Genomic DNA, 19,147 nt, shown 5'->3' with positions numbered 1-19,147 from the left:
ATTACAGAAACTCACCGATCATAAAAAAAAAGAATTAGCAGTTCTAAAGATTTTCTTCATATTTTTTGGTAAAGATCAACATGTGGAAGCAAAATGTCTTTGTCAAGAATTCAATAGAGTTTTCTCACATCAGTGTTACTGGGTTGGTGGTAACCATGTGTAAATATTTGTTTTTCTCAGCAATTGATTTTAGCTTTCAGGAGTGCCTGTGAGGGAGGATGCTATGAAATTAAATCATTTTGTAATCTTTACAAATGGTGGGATCTGACCAATGTTCCCTCTAATCTTATCTATTCACAGGTGGACTTGTTCATCCATCTGCTTAATAATTTTTTTATGTTCACGAAGGCATGTGTGAATGTGTACCATAAGTAAAAACAAAAACCCAACTTGTAGGAGCTCTGCTGATCAGCTGGGCAGCATTTGAATCTCCCCTGAGCAGATGCACAAGTGAACCACTTACAGGGAATACTGGATTTGACTAGTGATTAGAATAAAATATTAGGGGCCAGAAAAACTTGGGCATCATTTGGCTGCCTCGCTGAAAAACTGGATAAAAAAATAAAGTGAAGATGCTGTATCCGAGTTGAGCTATGCTGGGTGACTAAATCACAGATTTTCACAGTTCCTTGCCACATCCTCAGCCTAGAAAAAAAAAGTAACTCATAGGAATATAGCAAACAAAAAGGCAGGAATAAATTTTGCAAAAGCAAAAAGGCAGAATTAACATGGATTACAACAAGCTTATACAGGTTGAACCTCTCTCATCTGGCACCCTCGGGACTTGACCGGTGCCACATGAAAGAATTTGCTGGCCCATGGGAGGTCAATATATTCTATCACACCACCAATACTTCTACTGCTTACTGGCCTCTTAGAAGACATTTAGGGGTAAATTACAGCTACATAACAGCACAAAACACTGAGACCCAGGACTGGTTGCTATAAACAAATTTTATGGGACCAAGGGAACATGGTCACACCCATGATAAGTGGTCACCTAAAATCATGCTGGATTATGGGATTTGCAGGACGAGAGAGTTCCAGATTAGAGAGGTTCAACCTGTATGTACAAAACTACATAGTGCGTCATTTTCCTTACTTTAATGTGTGTACTTAAGGTTTGTAAAGCTACATGGAACTCCATTTAATTTTTCACCATCTCCTGAATGTTGCAATTTATTTAAATACCTCTTAAAATAAATATAGTGTTCATGAAAGAGCTGAATGGAAAGACCTGGAGCCTGAACTCCTCTGTTTAACCACAGAACAAATAAAGGAGTGGCAAAATGCACGGCTGTACCTTTTTCTCTGGGTCTTTTGTACTATCTGCCCATTAAATCCTTTGTCCCTCTATTGTGATCTGCCAACAAAGGTACCAATTGGGATAATGGGTTTGGTCATGTGGACATCTGCTCACTATCAGGAGAACTGCACTGCTAACACAGATTCGTTTCACATCCTGCATGAAAGAGCTACCACATGGGAACGATCCTGAAGTGCAACTAGATGTAATTTAGCAGATAAAGATGTGTAAAAATAATGCTTAGAGATAAGTTTGTAAAATGCCAGCTGATACCTAATCAGCACTAAAAATACACTCCTGGGCAGTCAGTAAGTACTAAACTGATAAAACATAAGAAAGCTGAGGTACAGAAAGTGACTCTATCAGGGCCTGCAGAGTTTCAACTCAGGATTTGTGGGATACTAGTCCTCTGCACTCCATCAATTCCTTGAGCCACCCAGGGATGTAAACTATGTCAAATTCATTGACAGGAGATGGCTGAATTCTAAACTAATGATAAACCTGGGCATATATTCTGGACTGTATATGACACACCATGCAATGGCCATTGATATCAGTTTGAATCTGCATAGAGATCAAATGAAACTATGGTCTTCATGTAGGAACTAGAGGTGGGACTCACTGCAGCAGGTGGACTGATCCATGGGTCTCTCCCATGCCGAGGTGTGTGCTCTAACCACTAAACAGCAGAGCCATGTTCACACACCCTGTCTCACCCACTGAATCTGTAGGGGTGCGTCTACACTAGGAACAAACTTCGAAGTTAGGCACTACATGGAAGTAGCCAGCAGACAGTCTACACACATTTTCCCTTACTTCAAAGTTAGGGAGCCCAACTTCGAAGTCCTTACTCCATTCCTGGGAAAGGAGCAGTGCCCTACTTCCAAGTTTAACTGTGAAGTAGGATGTGTTTAGGAAGCAACTTCGAAGTTATTTTTGTCATGTAGACACAGGATAAGTGCTTATCCAAAGTGAAACAGCTTCAACGGGAGAGATTCCCATAGCAGAACATCCCACCCCTAGAGAGGTGAGGGATCCCTATTCCAATCAGTCTCCCTGCTGAGTGACAAACTGGGAAGCTCTTTCCTAGAGGCAGGCAGCTTAGGTGCCTGACTCTGAAGGGATGGGGTTAAGATACTCCACTCCAGGCCTGCTGACGGCTGGGTGAATGGGGTGGAGAGAAGGGTGAAAGGGAGCAAATGCCTAGGGGCCTGGGTTATTTAAAAGAGCCAAAGGGCCCCTGGCCACCTCCAGCAGTGCAGAGGGGCTATAGCAGACTCCTGAAATACCATTAGTCCACACTGCTCCAGAAAGCAGAGGGCACTGTCCCTGCAGTACCTGGGAGCAGGGGGTCTCCATGTGCTGCCCTTACCCTGGGTACTGACTGCGGCTCCCATTGGCTGGGAGCTGCAGGCAATGGGACCTGGGGAGGGGCAGTGCCTGTGGGCAGCAGTGTGAAGAGGCCCTCTGGCCCCCCCTGGTGAGGAGCCACTACCAGAGGGGTCTGTAGGTCACTTCTGGGAGCCACCTGAGGTAAGTGCCTCGCTCCTCACCCCCTCCTGCACCAAAATCCCCTGCACCCCAACCTCTTGTCCTGGCCTAGCACCCACACACTCTCCAACACCTGTTTCCTCCCAGAGTCTGACCCTGTAATTCCTCCTACCTCAAAACTCCATCCCAGAGCCTGCATCCCACATCCTCACTTTCACCCCAACCCTCTGCCCTGGGGGGGTGTGTGAATGTGAGTGAGGAGGGTGTAGAGGGAGGGAGGATGGAGTGACTGGAGATGTGGCCTTGGAGAAGAGTCAGGACAGGCACATGGCCTAAGGGAAGGGGCAGGGCAAGGGGAGGGGCAAGAGTCTTTGGGTTTGCATGATTGAACAGTTGAGAACCCTATTGGGTGGATACATGGAAGTCCCGGCTGTGCCATAAGAAGGCTGGTCGCCAGCCAGCACAGACGCAGTACTACCCTAATGTCAGGCTGTGGCTTATGAGTGCATGGTGGCCCACTGACTGTCGGGGCCTGGAATTGCTGTCACTGGGCCTGCTCCCTTCTCCACAACATCTCTCACTGGCTGGCTTAGGAGACTCATACCTAACTCCCTTTGTGGATCTCAACCTAAAAACGTAGCTATTTATAACTAGAAGATTTACCAGGTGCTGCTTGGGTCCTTGTGGGGGCTCAGGATAGGGGATGAGGGCTGCAGGAGCCAAGGCAGGGGGTTGCGTGTGTGTGCAGGAGCCTGGGCAAGCTGTATGTTGGGCTGGAGTCAGGGCAGGGGTAGGGAGATGTGTGTGTGGGGGGGGTGGGTCTCCAGGTGTTTGGGGCAGCAGCTGCCATGTTTCCTAGCCAGCGGCTGCTCCATGTGGCCGGCTGGGGTGGTGGGGCTGGGGTGCCCAGCAGGCTGCTCTCTGGAGCTGTCCAGAGCAGCCAGGGCCATGCTGCCTGGCCACTAGCTCTCTGGGGCTGTCTGGGCTCGCAGAGGGTGAGCTGTCTGATCGCTGACTCAGTAGTGCTGCTGAGGGGGAAGGGAATGGCACTCGTTGCCCCCTGTGGTCATTCTGGGATTGAGTTATCCCTGCTATCACAGCCCTCTCTTTCCCTTGGATGAGAAAGCCACATTCCATGGACATCTCAGTGTCCTGGCACAACAAAACCTTGACCTTGCTTTAATAAATTATAAGAGGAAGTTGCACATCAAATTTGGTGGTCCTAGCTCTTACAGTTCAAGAGGAGTTTTTGAACAGACCGGGTCACAGAGGGATGGACAGATACACACACATACTCTCAAATATACAGCAGACTTCTTCTTGCATTTGTCATTCAGGGTTAAGTCTTCCCCTTTTTTGGGCCAATTGCTGCATTCCCCCGCTTTTTTTTCTTTGTTTCCCTTCCTGCTTTCTCTGTGTTTCTCCCCCTCCCTGCCTTTGTGAGTCTCCTCTGCTTTTTTTTCCTCTGCATTTCCATCTCTTCAGCAATTCCCAGTTTCCAACCCAGCAGGCTTTGCCCTTGTCTTTATCCTCATTCCGTCCACTAAAATGTTCAGTGATTAAAACATATTTAATGAGTGCATTGGAGTGTAAATTGGACTGTAATAATTGATCCAGGGTCAGGGGCATTCACATCTCTGCATGATTGTTTCATACTAGCTGCAAACTCAGGTATACATCACCTCATCGATTTCATTTGGAAGCTTATCTCTGCTGCCCACAGCATTGGAATTTCTTGTAAAAAACAAATACTTTGATTCTTGAGCATCCGTGTGTCATGAAGGCCACATAAATATGTAAGACTTAGTTTGGCCTGTGGGCCATATGTTTGACACCCTTGCCTAATAGTCTCAGGCTGCGTCTACACTAGGAACGAACTTCAAAGTTAACTTCGAAGTTATTCACTACTTCGAAGTAGCCAGCAGAGATTCTACATGCATCTTCCCTTATTTCAAAGTTAACTTTGAAGTAGGGAGTCCAACTTTGAAGTCCTTACCACATTCCCGGGAATGGAGGAGTGCCCTACTTCTAAGTGGTACTTCGAAGTAGGGTGTGTGTAGACCCTTTAAAAATACTTTGAAGTTATTTTTGTAGTGTAGACCCAGCCTCAGAGGGGTAGCCGTGTTAGTATGCAGCTTCACAACAAACAAAAAACAAGCAGTCCTGTAGCACCTTAAAGACTAATAGTTTTATTTGTTAGGTAATGAGGTTTCGTGGGTAAGACCCACTTCTTCAGATTTTGATCTTCATCAGATCTGAAGAAGTGGGTCTAACCCACAAAAGTCCATTACCTAATAAACAAAATTCTTAGTCTTTAAGGTGCTACAGGACTGCCTGACCTGTGCCTAAGTTGTTCCCTTGTCAGCACCTTTACATAATTGGCATTTCCACAAAATTGATGATGACGACCCTGGCCTTGATTCAGGAATTAGCATAGGTAATTGTTGAGCTGATAGCACGGCTTTTCATTCTACCAATAACAGAAAACAGTGAACTCGTTAGTCACAGACACTTTTAAACAAAAGAGAAATTTGAATTACAGAACTAAAATGAGCTGATGTAATGAATATCTTATCTCTCTAGTACCTCTTACTTACAGGAACAGCAAACTTGCCCTCATGCATATCAGATTTAAAAAATCTACATCATGGCATAAAACATGAATAGCCACTTTGCAGAAATATTACTCACATTTCCAAAGGCTCATTTGTCTTAATTTGTCCAAATATTGTTTTATAGCTGCTGCTGGAGGGGCAGGTTGTCATGGCTTCTTCCCCACTCTAGCAAGATAAATGCAGAAGTGGGGACCAGCAAAAGTACCTCCAAAACCTTATCTACCAGGTTTTGGTATAAACTTCCCCTTAAAAATTCTAAAAACCTTAGATTTTGGGGATAAAATTCACTGCCACCACCCAAGTAATAACAAGGAAAGCAGGGAGAGACTACTTGGGAAATTTTAGCCCAAAAGTAAAAACCAGGACACAAACATTAACCAATACCAGGTTAATAAAAAGAAAGAGAGAGAACTTTTATTATTACAACAATATTTGTGTTGCAACCCTTATGACTAGATGGAAGAGTCACAAAGTAAAACACATGGGGAGTTTCCACCATGGGCCCTGAACTTAGTTACAAGGAGAGTAAAAGAACATTTTTAAAAAGTGCACAGACATCAGATCCCACTTCCCAAACCATAAAACAATAAAGCCTAACAGATCTATTTACATGTTACCCTACTTACAGGAGATTGGAGGGCCTGTTCTTGGAGGGAGATATTCTGTGTCTCTCTCCCTCATGGCTGGGAAAAGAAGAAGGAACAGAGAAAGAAGGAGGAGGAGCCAAAATTCAATTCTTACCTACATTCCTATAGGCCAACCCCACCTGGCTAAGGAGGTTAACCCTTTTACTCCCAGGCTGCTGGCTAACCCTCATAATCATAACACAGGTCAAGACTGTTGATTTGATAGCTAGTACACCCCGTATTAAAACTATATGGGAATGCCAAAACTCCCTACCCATGGAGAAAGTACAATCAGCAACTGACGTACTGTTGTTAATTATGTTGTAAACCAACGGTTCCAGGGACAAATTTTTGGTGCCCTTCGAGTGACGCCACCCACTTTTGCTGGTGGCTGCTCTCACAATTTTCCTTAAAATACTAAATTAGCTATAGGAAAAACAATTAGGCACATACACGTGTCAAAAGCATTGTAACGTATTTATTGCTAGCTAGTAAGTCTGGTTTGAAAAGTAATACTAACAAACATACAAGTATCTCTCGTCACAGCAGACTTACTCAGCCCTGGCAAGCCTGGGGATAGATTAAGTCCTAGATGGAGAATTGTAGGAGGCAGCAGGGAGCTGGAGCCTGAAGTCCCACAGCCAGAGCTCGAAGTGGTTGGGGGATGGGGCCTGGTGATGGAGCCCGAAGACTGAGTCCAATCACCCCAGGAAAGCAAGAAACTCACTGGTCGCCTGCTCCTCTAGCATTGCGCCCTGGGTGTCTCCAGAGGAGGGCAGGCCCCAAACGTCACAACAAACACTGAGGCAGTGCATCCAGGAACAACAGGGAATGGGAAGGAGGCTGTGGCCGCAAGAAAAGCCCCGGTGGCCACATTTGAGAAAGGCCGTTTTAAGTATCTATGTTCTAGTTCAGCAGGGAACACGGTTAAGCTTGCCTTCACTGTGTTCTTTGTATAGACAGATTGACCTTTATTTAAAAGTAACAGCTCACTCGCCAAAGTGAGGAATGAGAGGTTTAATCTCTTTACAGTTCTCATACATCCTGCAGACAGGCAAGTCTGACTGTTCCACGCAACATCATGTGCATTACCTTCAAGTGAACAAAATACTACAAAATGTTGTAATAAACACTACACATTTCTTTCATCATGAGAGTTAGTTAGAACACATTTTACAAAAATTCTTCAGCAATAATAAGACCTTGCAAAAAAAGTTCAAATCAAAGCATTCATTTATCAGGCCATATCCCTTACAATACAATAACATTTATATAGAGTTAAATATGACATAAGGTCTGATTTTTTTTGTTTGCATGTTTTAGATAAAGTAATATCTAAGGACTAACTTCTGACTACCACTTACTACAAGGAAAAATTATAACAGCAGATTACTTTGGGATACATTTTTACTTTGCTTTTACATAATTATGGAGGCTAATGAGAAGGAAGTGGATTAGAAGGCCCATTAAAGTAAATGAGGGAGGCTCAAATGCATATAGTCTAGAACAGGGTTCAGCAACCCCCCGCATGGGTGCCAAAAGCGGCACGCAAGCTGATTTTCATTGGCATGCAAGGTGGGAGCTCAGATCCTCTCCTCTTCCTCCATGCAGCCAGGAGCGTGCTCAAAGCCGTGCCACCTGTGGATTAACAGAAGAGCCGCTAATGCTACAAACCACCACCTAAACGGTAAAGCTCTGCATCTTAATTTATTTATTAATGAAGCTGTTATAAGTAGGATTATTAGTAACTTTAAAAAGTATCACTGGAACTCTAACCTTCCAGAGGTCAAAAGGTCAAATTTCTGTATGACCCCTCAGTAAGGTTGCTGTCACCTTGTCTACAGAGCTAACTGAAAAAAAATTGCCTCAAATATCATCCTATTTTATGAGTTATTTTTATTGTTTTTCATACAATCTTTACTTTATGGATTTGTATTTTCTTTTTAATTGTGTGTACTTTGATCATACTGAGTCTCATACATGCTTGTGTTTAGTTGAGTATCAGAGGGGTAGCCGTGTTAGTCTGGATCTGTAACAGCAACGAAGGGTCCTGTGGCACCTTATAGACTAACAGAAAAGTTTTGAGTATGAGCTTTCGTGAGCACAGACTCACTTCATCAGATGCTGCCATCTGATGAAGTGAGTCTGTGCTCACGAAAGCTCATGCTCAAAACTTTTCTGTTAGTCTATATGGTGCCACAGGACCCTTCGTTGCTGTGTTTAGCTGAGTAACCCAAAATCAGTTTTTCCATGCAGTCAGGCTCAAGGCTTGATGCAGTGCTCACTGACATCCATGAAAAAGATCAGGCCCTAATATATGCCAATTAGGCACAGTATTTTAAAGATTACTCCTTGATGAGTGTATGGAGACATTATGAAAGACTTGTTTTCCCATCTGTGGCTATGTTAATTTCATGTTCTCCATTTTTACTACCATCTGCCCGTCCATGTTTGACTCTTCCCTCCCTCCACAATGCTATGGTGTCTGTCCCATACACAACTAGGTAGAGGTGGTCAAAACATTCCTTGCAAATAAATAATCTTTTATTTTAACCTTTTCCCTGCAAATTAGTTATGCACTACACAATTTGTACTGACTTATTCTTCACAATTGTTCTGTAACGCAATTGTGAACCCTAAAACACATTAGGCCAAAGGGTTATTAGCAAACTGTTCACTACAAACATTTATTTACCAGTTGTGGTTCGTTATGCACAATCTGTGATTGGTCAAAAACACATTGTTTTGGTTACCTGGCTGGGTGACTTCAACTATATCATCATTTTTGGTTCATATCAATTTGCTCACTATTCACAACTCTTTTAAACCAGTCTTTTATTATTGTTATTTGCAAAGAGGAGCTGGGAATATGCTTGAAAATATTTATTGACTATTTGGAGAGAAAAAGTGAGAACTGATGGTGCAGGACCTGGTGGCTCTAGCAGACACCAGTGATAGGAAGATGATTAGAGACAGTCAAGAGAGGTCTGTGGAGGCTAGAAACTGTAATCTGAAGGGGCAAATGAAATTGTCAGTGGAATGACAATGACATATTGGAAAAATGAAAGAAAGGAACTGCTTGTTCTGTGTTTGTACAGTGCAAAGAACAATGGGGTGAAGCTCTTAGACACCACAATAATACCAATAACTAATAATAACACAGGAGAAAGCCAAGCAAAAACCCTCTTGTAGTCCTAAAGAGTCAGCCTTTCGGGACACAGGGGATTTCCCCCTTGTCATGTGCGCTGTTGCTTGAGATGTATTATGGTGATTCTGATTAAAGCAGCCCAGAGAGTAGGCTCAGAGCCACAGAGGGACTAAAGTATCTAAATCTCTTATCTTGGTGCTACAGCAATCCTCAAAACCACTGCTCAGCTGCCACCTAAACCTGTAGGTAGTCAAACCCACTTGGTGCCTACATGTTTGTTGTAAAGCTTCCATAGGTGCCTACATTTCTGCCTCAGCCAGGAACCAGAATACCTCAGCTGCAGTGCAATCCTCAAATCAGTTAAGTCAGGGGTTGCCCCACCTATTCGCCGGGCCCTGTCGGGTAGATGTGACCCAAGTACACAGAACTCTGCAGAAAATGGTTGAGGAAGAGATTGTGTATGCATGTCAGTCTGGCAGTGCTTAAGCCCTTCTGCAGATTCAGGCTGGAATCATTTTGACTGTACTCACTGCAGCAGCCCAGAGTTTTACAAACTGAATTTCAGTAACATTTTCATTAGTAGGTCTCAAAGTACTTCATCAAGAAAGTCAGCATCATCATCCTCAATTTACAAACATGGAGACCGAGACACAGGGAAGTGAAGTGAGCTGCTTAGGGTCACCCACAAGGCCAGCAGCAGGTCTCGTGAGTCCATAGTGACAGCCTAAAGTGACAGCTGCTGTCATATATTGTTTATAATGTAATGTATTCTCTTAAATTTCATACACGTTATGTGGGATATCTCACAGCTCCCATAAAAAGATTAAATTTATGTACTGAAAGGAAACTCTGACTAGAATTTTTCTATAATGGAAAACAGAGCAAGGCTACGTCTACACGTGAAGCCTACATCGAAGTAGCTTATTTCGATGTAGCAACATCGAAATAGGCTATTTCGATGAATAACGTCTACACGTCCTCCAGGGCTGGCAACGTCGATGTTCAACTTCGATGTTGTGCAGCACCACATCGAAATAGGCGCTGCGAGGGAACGTCTACACGCCAGAGTAGCACACATCGAAATAAGGGTGCCAGGCACAGCTGCAGACAGGGTCACAGGGCGGACTCAACAGCAAGACGCTCCCTTAAAGGGCCCCTCCCAGACACAGTTGCACTAAACAACACAAGATCCACAGAGCCGACAACTGGTTGCAGACCCTGTGCCTGCAGCATGGATCCCCAGCTGCCGCAGCAGCAGCCAGAAGCCCTGGGCTAAGGGCTGCTGCCCACGGTGACCATAGAGCCCCGCAGGGGCTGGAGAGAGAGCGTCTCTCAACCCCTCAGCTGATGGCCGCCATGGCGGACCCCACTATTTCGAAGTTGCGGGACGCACAATGACTACACGGTCCCTAGTTCGACATTGAACGTCGAAGTAGGGCGCTATCCCCATCTCCTGATGAGGATAGCGACTTCGACGTCTCGCCGCCTAACGTCGAAGTTAACTTCGAAATAGCGCCCGACGCGTGTAGCCGTGACGGGCGCTATTTCAAAGTTAGTGCTGCTACTTCGAAGTAGCGTGCACGTGTAGACACGGCTCAAGAGACTGAGAATCAAATATTAGTTGCCTTTTCACAAGGCTATGTCTACATTACAGTCTGTACAGTGTCACAGCTGTACCACTGCTGCCCATGTAGCTACTCTATGCTGACGGGAGAGAACTCTTGCTCACATAATTACTCCCTCCCTCTCAACAAGTAACAGTAGCTATGCTTGTGAGAGAGCATCTCCAGCCAACATAGAGCTGTCTATGCTGGTGACTGGCCTTTTGTCAGTTAGGTGTATTTCCTCCCCATCCCCCACCATCCCCACCAATAAAAATTTTACCAACCGAAGTGCTACTGTAGACATAGTCCTTATTTTACATGCACATAGATACAGTGTAGCTATACCTCGTGGTGTGGAACTGCACTGTGTTTTACCTTTTGTTTTCAAATGTGTTTGTTAACTTTCCTTGGAAAATGTGACGGTCACCTAAAGATGGAGGAGGACGTTCCACTCTCTCATGGCTGCCAGTTACGCAGGGTAGCATTTTATGCTTAAGTATACTTTGACATCTGGGGAGATGTCTCTTGCTGACGTTGCACATGAGCAGGGGGTAATTCTGTGCTGGCCCACTGGGGCACCATTTCAGATATTCTGAGGGAGGGAAACAAACTGTGATTCCACAGGCTACATAGGCAACTGGAAACTATTGATTTTTCCAGATAACAACTTGGACATTATCTGACAGGAGGACTGTACTTAATTCCTATATCAAGAAAGGGATTAAATAAATACTACAGCCACTCAGCTCTAATAGTAACATCTTCTGACATCTTGTGGCAAGTCACTTAAAGGGCACTGGTTAAGTTTAAAATTGTAATGTGTATTCTTTCTCAGATATTCTTACTAAAGTCAGAAAAGACCATCATGGTCATCTGGTCTGACCTCCTGTACATTGCAGGCCACAGAACCTCACTCATTGCCTACTATAAAGACCCCTAAACTCTGTCTGAGCTACTGAAGTCCTTTAATCATAGTTTAAAGACTCATTTATAGAGAATTCACAATTTATACTAGTTTAAAAATGTAAGTGACTTATATCCTATGCTGCAGAGGTCTCTGCCAAGCTGACCTGGGGAAGAATTATTTTCCAATCACTAATACTGGGTGATCTGTTAGACCCTGAGCATGTGGGAAAGATCTACCAGAAAGATACCTGGGAAAAAATTCTCGGTAGTAATGATGAGGGAGACAGATGACCGACTAGGGACATGGTCAGGGATTGCTCCCAGTGCTTCTCTTACAGACTATTAGACTCTGCTTTTATGAAGTTTTTACTTGGACTCCCATTGAAGAGGGGGACAGCCAGAGCTTCATCCACTTCCCCTGAGGCCTTGCTTCTCTTTCAGGTGACAGAGGAGACCATTGCCAGGACTTCAACAGACTACAGCTGGACAGAAGGACATGAGACGACTGAAATGACTGAAGACGTCGAGGGACTGTATCAGGGACTGATTGGAAGTGTACTGAGGGATGACAGACACCCACCAAAGTACCTGACAGGAGACAACGAGGGACCATGTTGGGGGAAGCATTGGCTTTTACACCTGATAGACTGAGTTAAACTGGACTGAGCTCATTTTTTTTAATCTTAAGCACTTCAAGAGGGGCAAATGCCTGCAATTAATATATTTACTTATGTTGACAAACCAAGAATCTGCTATGTGTTATGGATGTTTGACAATGGGTTACTTATTGGCTTAAATGCAATCTTCCCACCACATGTATCCTGGGCAAGGTGGGGGTTACGATGTACAAATGTTAACCATGTTTAATGCTCGTTACTGCTATAACACACCTCTGAGCCGCAGATGACTTGTGTGTTTTTATTTCTTATCCTATGCAAATTGTCTATTAATTGGCTGGAAACATTTGCTCAATAAAACTCAAAGCCCTCCCCCCGTCTAGTGTCCCATCTGCTGCCATTGGGGATTTTTGCTACAGGCAGTTGCCAACTGTAGGCAGCCCTGTTATACCACCCCCTCCATAAACTTATCAAGCTCTTTGTTGAAGCCAGTTAGTTTTTTTTTTCCCTTCACTACTCTCCTTACTAGGCTGCCCCAGAACTTCATCCTCTGAAGGTCAGAAAATTTCACCTAATTTAACACCTGCAGCTTATTAATGGACATTTTATACTCATATGTTCTGAGGTCCATGTTGGTGCTTAACTTAAATTATTACTCTCTTCTCACTGGTATTTATCCGTGTGATGTATTTATAGAGTGCAATCATACCTCTCCGTAGTCTTCTATTGGTTAGGCTAAACATGGCAAGCTCTTTCAGTCACCCTTCAGAAAATAGGTTTTCCCATTCCCTAGATCATCCTAGTAGCTTTTCTTGTTGAATTCTTCTTTCCTTTAAGCATGGGAGACCAGAACTGCACACATTATTTCAGAGGAGGTCTTACCAGTGCCTTGTATAATGGTACTCACACTTCCCTGTCTCTACTGGAAATATCTTACCTGGTGCCTTTTTTCATAGCTGCATAATATTGACGGTGCACAGTCATCCTCTGATCAAATACATTCAGATCTTTCATCTCTTCTGTGACTTCCAACTGATTAGCTCCCAGCTTATAGCAAAAATTCTTCATTAATTCTTAAATGAATGATGCTGCACTTTGCACTATTAAAGATCATCCCATTTCTATTATTCCAGTTTATGTCATCCAGATCTTTATATTGACAGTACCACCCAACTTTGTGTCATCAGCAAATTTTATTACCCGCTCCACCACTTTCTGTGCCAAGATCGTTAATAATAATGTTAAATAAAAACCAAAAAAGCCGTCATGTAGCACTTTAAAGCCTAACAGAACTATTCATTAGGTGATGAGCTGTTGCTGGACAGACCCACTGGATCTGTCTTACTACAGCACGTCACCAAAGGATCTGAAGAAGTGGGTCTGTCCCACGAAAGCTCATCACCTAATACATAATTTTGTTAGTCTTTGAAGTGCGACAGGACTGCTGGTTTGTTTGCACAGAACACAGACTGACAGGGCACCTGTCGCAATGCTGAACAAGCTGGGTATGAAGACTGACATGGAACTCCACTAGTAACGCCTTCTCTAGCCTGACCCATTATGGTCTCCCCTTCAACCAGTTCCTTACCCATCTTCCAGTTCTCATATTAATCCCCATCCTCTCCAGTGTTACTAATAATTTCTCACTTGGATCTGTATCAAATGCCTTAGTGACATATGGGTAGATTATATCTACTGGATTTCTGACATCTAAAAAAATTCATCTTCTCAAAAAATATTAGCAGCTGAGTTATTACCTCTTGAATTCAATACTTGAAATATCTGTTGAAAATCTACAATTACTTTCTATCATTTAGGCTACTTACTTTTTTTCAGTTGAACAAGCTTCCAACAGGCAATTTAACTGTAGGAAACATCCTGAACAGCCCTTTCTTACCTTAATTACCAGTTAATCCCTCTGTTTATAAACAAAATTCTGACTCCCTGCCTCAGGGGTCCAAGGGGCAAGAAGTCTCCTGTCTCCTCTCCTCTGCAGAACTCATTACACTGCATACTCTGGGCTGGCTGCTCGCCTGAGCCTTGCAATCCTGGGGGAGAAATGCCTGTCTCTGCCCCCAAACGCTGTCCATGATTTTACAGGTAATAGCTTTACTTGCCCCATTTTAACACACTTGTCCACAAAGCATTAGTAATGACTGACCCCTGCATTAATGAGCTTAAATGCCATAACAATACACACGGTTTTCATCAATTGATGGGGACTCAGAATAACAACAAGCTAATGTAAGTTACTGTCTTCCTGACGTGGTCTAGGTGTGGACTTTGATGCAAGGTTTATGTATGCGTGGGACACTGCTACATATGGAATCAGGAGGCCTGATTCTGATCTCACTTACATCTGTATAAATCCCAAGTAATTCCATTGAAGTAAAAGAAGCTAACTCATGTAAAATCAGCACAAGGGACAACAGAATCAGGCCCAGGGAATTTTCTTTTACAAAACTATGACAGTAGCAGTATGCAATATAACAAAGACATATTAGATTCTGCCACCTGATGGAATGAAAAATAACACAATGCACTGCTCATCTATGTGAGTGCCTTCCAGAGTTAGAGGCTACATCTACACTAGAAGACTACATCGACAGAAGTCACTGTCGGAAGGGATTTACCAGCAAAACTTCTGTCAACAGAGAGCTTCTACACATAAAAGGAGATCGAAAGAGCAATCCGCTCTGTCACCCAGCCCCTTCTCGACAGAACGGCTGAGAGGAAGCTCTGAAAACAGGGCTTCCTGGTGAACTGGAAACCATGCGTGTCGACAAAAGGTCCCCAGAGCCCCTACACAGCTGCTCCGCCCACGGAACACGGTTGAGAGAGGCATTATATCTGATTGGGGAGAGGTATAATGCTGTCGACAGATGTGCCAGGTTTTATTGACAAACTGTCGACAAAGTGTATTTTGCATGTAGATGCTCTGCAGTTTTTCCTGACAAAAGCACAGTTTTGCCAGGAAAAGCCTCTTGTGTAGGTGTAGCCAGATAAAGAGTCTGGGATGACTCCCTCCAGAGTTATTCCTGCTGGATCAAATAGCTCACCTAAAACCCAGCTTCACCCTCTTGGAAGCTAAGTGAAATGGCCACTGCTGACCTTCCTGAGCATCAGGGTTAGGAACAGCCAGTCAGTGACAAAGTAAAAACATTATGTGACTTGCCAGATGCGACAAATACAGTTTGAAATTAAAACACATCAGTGAATAGCAGTCTCAGAACTTTCCTCAATATGCATACAGAGCAAAAGAGTCAGCACATACTTTAGATAAAATCTTTCCGACCAGATAAATAAAATTCAAAGAAGCTGACTGAACGAGAACCACAGTTAATTTACACTCTCCTTTTTTTTTTTAAACTATCTTTGTAACTAGGTACTGGCCTGGGTAGCACACCGTAATATATATGTTTATACTATGAATGTCAGCAACCATATTTTATTACCTTAGTGCTGGCCAAGTATGTAACATGGTCCTCACCCCCAATTTTATGAGAATTTGTGGCTCTCTGTATGATATCCTTGCCCAAATGTGGCCCTCAAGACAAAAAGTTTGCCCACCCCTGGCCTAGGCAGATATTTCCTATTCTGTAGTTGAGCATTTGTTTTTTTTTCCTTTTTTTAAAACCTTCCTAAGTGCAGTACTTTGCACTTGTCTTATTGTAGTTCATCTTGTTGATTTCAGACCAATGTTTGAATTTCAGGTCATTTTGAATTCTAATCCTGTCCTCCAAAGTGCTTGTAATCCCTGCCAGCTTGGCATCATTCATTCTTTTCATAACCATACTCTCCACTCCGTTACCCAAGGCATAAATGAAAGCATTGAATAGTACTGGACCCAGGACTGACTCCTGTGGGGCCCCACTAGATTTGCTCTTCAGCTATGACAGTGAAAGATAATGAGTCTTTGCTTAAGGTCTTTCAATCAATTGTGCTCCCCTCTTATAACATATGGATCTTTGCAAAAGACATGCAGGAGCCGTTAGTCAAATTGCTCGATGAACTATTTTCTACGGCACATTTGTGGTGAAATTCACTAGCACAAGCCTTACGTATCCCTCTGGACCCACACAAGACCTCAAAATACTGGATACGGTGTTTAGGTGGTGAATAGGACTTGTGTGTGCCCTCTGCCATGGCTGAGTTTCATCCTCATTTATCTGAATTTTCCACATCAGACGCAGAATATTTCACCCCTCCTACATTTCTGAAGAATACACTTTTTTTTGGAAAAACTGCATAGGGCCATCTTTCCATTCTGGGCTGGCTCATTCACTACTAGTCATGCCTTGACATTTTTGATTTATACACTCCCAAATTTACCCAAAGAGTACGCTAGCAAATGCAGCTCTTCCCCTGTGTCCCTCATCACAGATTAATAAACCTGGCTGGGTGGTGTTATCCGTCTAATGAAAAAAATATAAAATTAAATAAACATAAAATGACTATAATATAAACAATAGAATTTGATCATGAGAAGCAAATAACAATGAACATACACTTTAGGAAACTTTATGCAGCAAGGTTGTGACATCTGCAAGTGTGCCATTCGCGAATTCAATTATTCGCGAGTGGCTGCTGCTTCCCTGGGGCTCCAGGCAGGGAGTGCCAGAGGCTGCTGCTTCCCTGAGGCTGGGAGCATCAGCGGCTGCCGCTTCGCCCAGGCTCCTAGGGAAGAGTGCTGGCAGCCGCTTCCCCAGGGCTCCGAGAGGGGAGCCTTCAGCCAGGGGCATGGCAGGGCCACTGACCAACTCCCCACAGCCCCGCCGCAGATCTCTGCCTCCCCCTTGCTGCTGCTGCCCAGAGTGGGCTTAGAGCCTGCTGACGTCCTCTCCCCCAGCCAGGGTAAAATGGGGTAAGAAGATATTCGTGAAATGCTATTCGCAAAATTGAACATTCGTGAGGTGAATGTTGCGATCCTCCTGTGAAAAGAATCGACTACATGATGTCTGCATTACCATTCAAACTGAAATTACTGGCCTTGGCAAGTAGGTGCAAATACAAGCACACAAGCTATGGATACATCATCCCTATCCTGATCTATACAAGAGAGAGAGAAACATGGAAAAGGAGAAATACCCATGAAGTATTGTAATTAAATAAGAACAGCCATCCTGAGTCAGATCATTGGTCCATCTAGCCCAGTGTCCATTCTCTAGTGGCCCATACCAGAGATTCAGAGAAGTGTAGAGATAGGACAATGCTGGAAAGATCTACTCTAACTTCTCCTCCCAGTTTCTGGCACTCAAGCCGCGTCTACACTAGCCGGCTATTTCGAAGTAGCCGTGCCAACTTCGAAATAGCGCTTGCTGCGTCTACACGTGCGGAGCGCTATTTTGAAGTTGAAATCGATGTAAGGCGGCGAGACGTCGAAGTCGCGATCCTCATCAGGAGATGGGAATAGCGCCCTACTTCGACGTTGAACGTCGAAGTAGGGCTCGTGTAGACGATCTGCATCCTGCAACATCGAAATACCGGGGTCCTCCATGATGGCCATCAACTGAGGGGTTGAGAGACGCTCTCTCCAGCCCCTGAGCTCTATAGTCGCCGTGTGCAGCAGCCCCTTAAAGCTCCCCGCCCCCTGTGTTCCTGTGCAGGAAGCTGAGAGCTCGTGCAGGCAGCAGCAGCACAGCCACGCGCACAGCCTGCATGTCCCTCAGCAGCCCCAACCCACCACCCTGCACCCCATGGCACCCAGCCAGCCCCCCAAGTGCCCACAGGGCTCCCCCCTAAGGGGACTCAGGGCTCCCAGCCTGCCAGCCAGCAGGGGAAGGGGCAGCGGGGCCCCTCCTGGACGGAGGCCGAGACCCGGGACCTGCTGGGGCTCTGGGGCAAGGAGGAGGTACTCCAGGTAATGGGGAGCAAGAGGCGGAACGCGGATGCGTTCGCTTGGCTGGCCAAGGGCCTGGCTGCCCGGGGTCACCCTGCCCGCACTCCTGACCACGTCAGGAGTAAGGTAAAGGAGCTGCATCAGGGTTACGCCCGGGCCCGGGACACGGCCAGCCAATCTGGGGCCGCCCCCGCCACCTGCCCCTTTTACAGGGAGCTCAGGGCCATCCTGGGCCCCCAGTACACCTCCTCCCCCCCGGCCACCCTTGACACAAAGGGCGATGAGCCCCAGCAGGCCCCGGAGACGGAGTCCGCCCCAGAGGCCAGCCCTGCACCCCAGGAGCCCCCCCAGGAGCCCACTCCTGGGACACCGGAGGAGGAGGAGGAGGCCTCTAGCGACGGGGGTCTCCAAATTGACCTGCCCTCCCGCAGCTCCAGCAGGGCATCTGCCTGATGGGTGTCCCCCGACCGTGGGAGCGGACCGTCAGGTATGTACTCCCTGGTGCACACCCCCGGGGTGAAGGGGCAGGGACAAGAGACATGACCAGGGCCCTCAACACATCCAGATGACCATGGCCCCGAGGACAGCAGTGGCATGTCCCTCAGAAGAGTCCATCAGTCCCTGCCCCCCAGCAGGACAGCGCCATGCCCCATCCCTGGGGATGGGGGGAGCAGAAGCTAGGGTCCCCTGGGGGGTTGGACACCCATCATCATCAGCACCTCCGGGGGACGGGGGTGGGGAACCAGCAGCAGAGGGGTGGGGGGACGAGCCACGGGTCAGGACCCAGACTAACAGCTGTCTCCACTCTTCCTCCCCCCTCTGTTCTGCAGCTGCACCATCAGAGGGCCCAGAGAGCACCGGCGTGGCGTCAGTGATCCTGGAGAGCCCACTGGGGCCATCCCACCAGGCCAGCCCCTCAGTGGAGCACGGACCAGCCCCAGGATGAGCCCAACAGTGGCAGAGCCATCTGCGGGCGTCCACGGACCCCCAGCTGC

General features: G+C 45.6%; 1 protein-coding gene across 2 annotated transcripts in view; it reads right to left on the bottom strand.

The window, feature by feature from the left end:
- Positions 1-19,147, bottom strand: part of PTCHD1 (patched domain containing 1) — a 66,507-nt gene that overhangs the window by 8,533 nt on the left and 38,827 nt on the right. The gene's annotated exons all lie outside the window — the stretch shown is intronic.

Source organism: Carettochelys insculpta, chromosome 1 (genome assembly GCF_033958435.1).
Source record: "Carettochelys insculpta isolate YL-2023 chromosome 1, ASM3395843v1, whole genome shotgun sequence".
Taxonomy (NCBI): domain Eukaryota; kingdom Metazoa; phylum Chordata; order Testudines; family Carettochelyidae; genus Carettochelys; species Carettochelys insculpta.
Note: the sequence above shows the minus strand (reverse complement) of the source record. Positions and strands in the feature narration are given on the sequence as shown.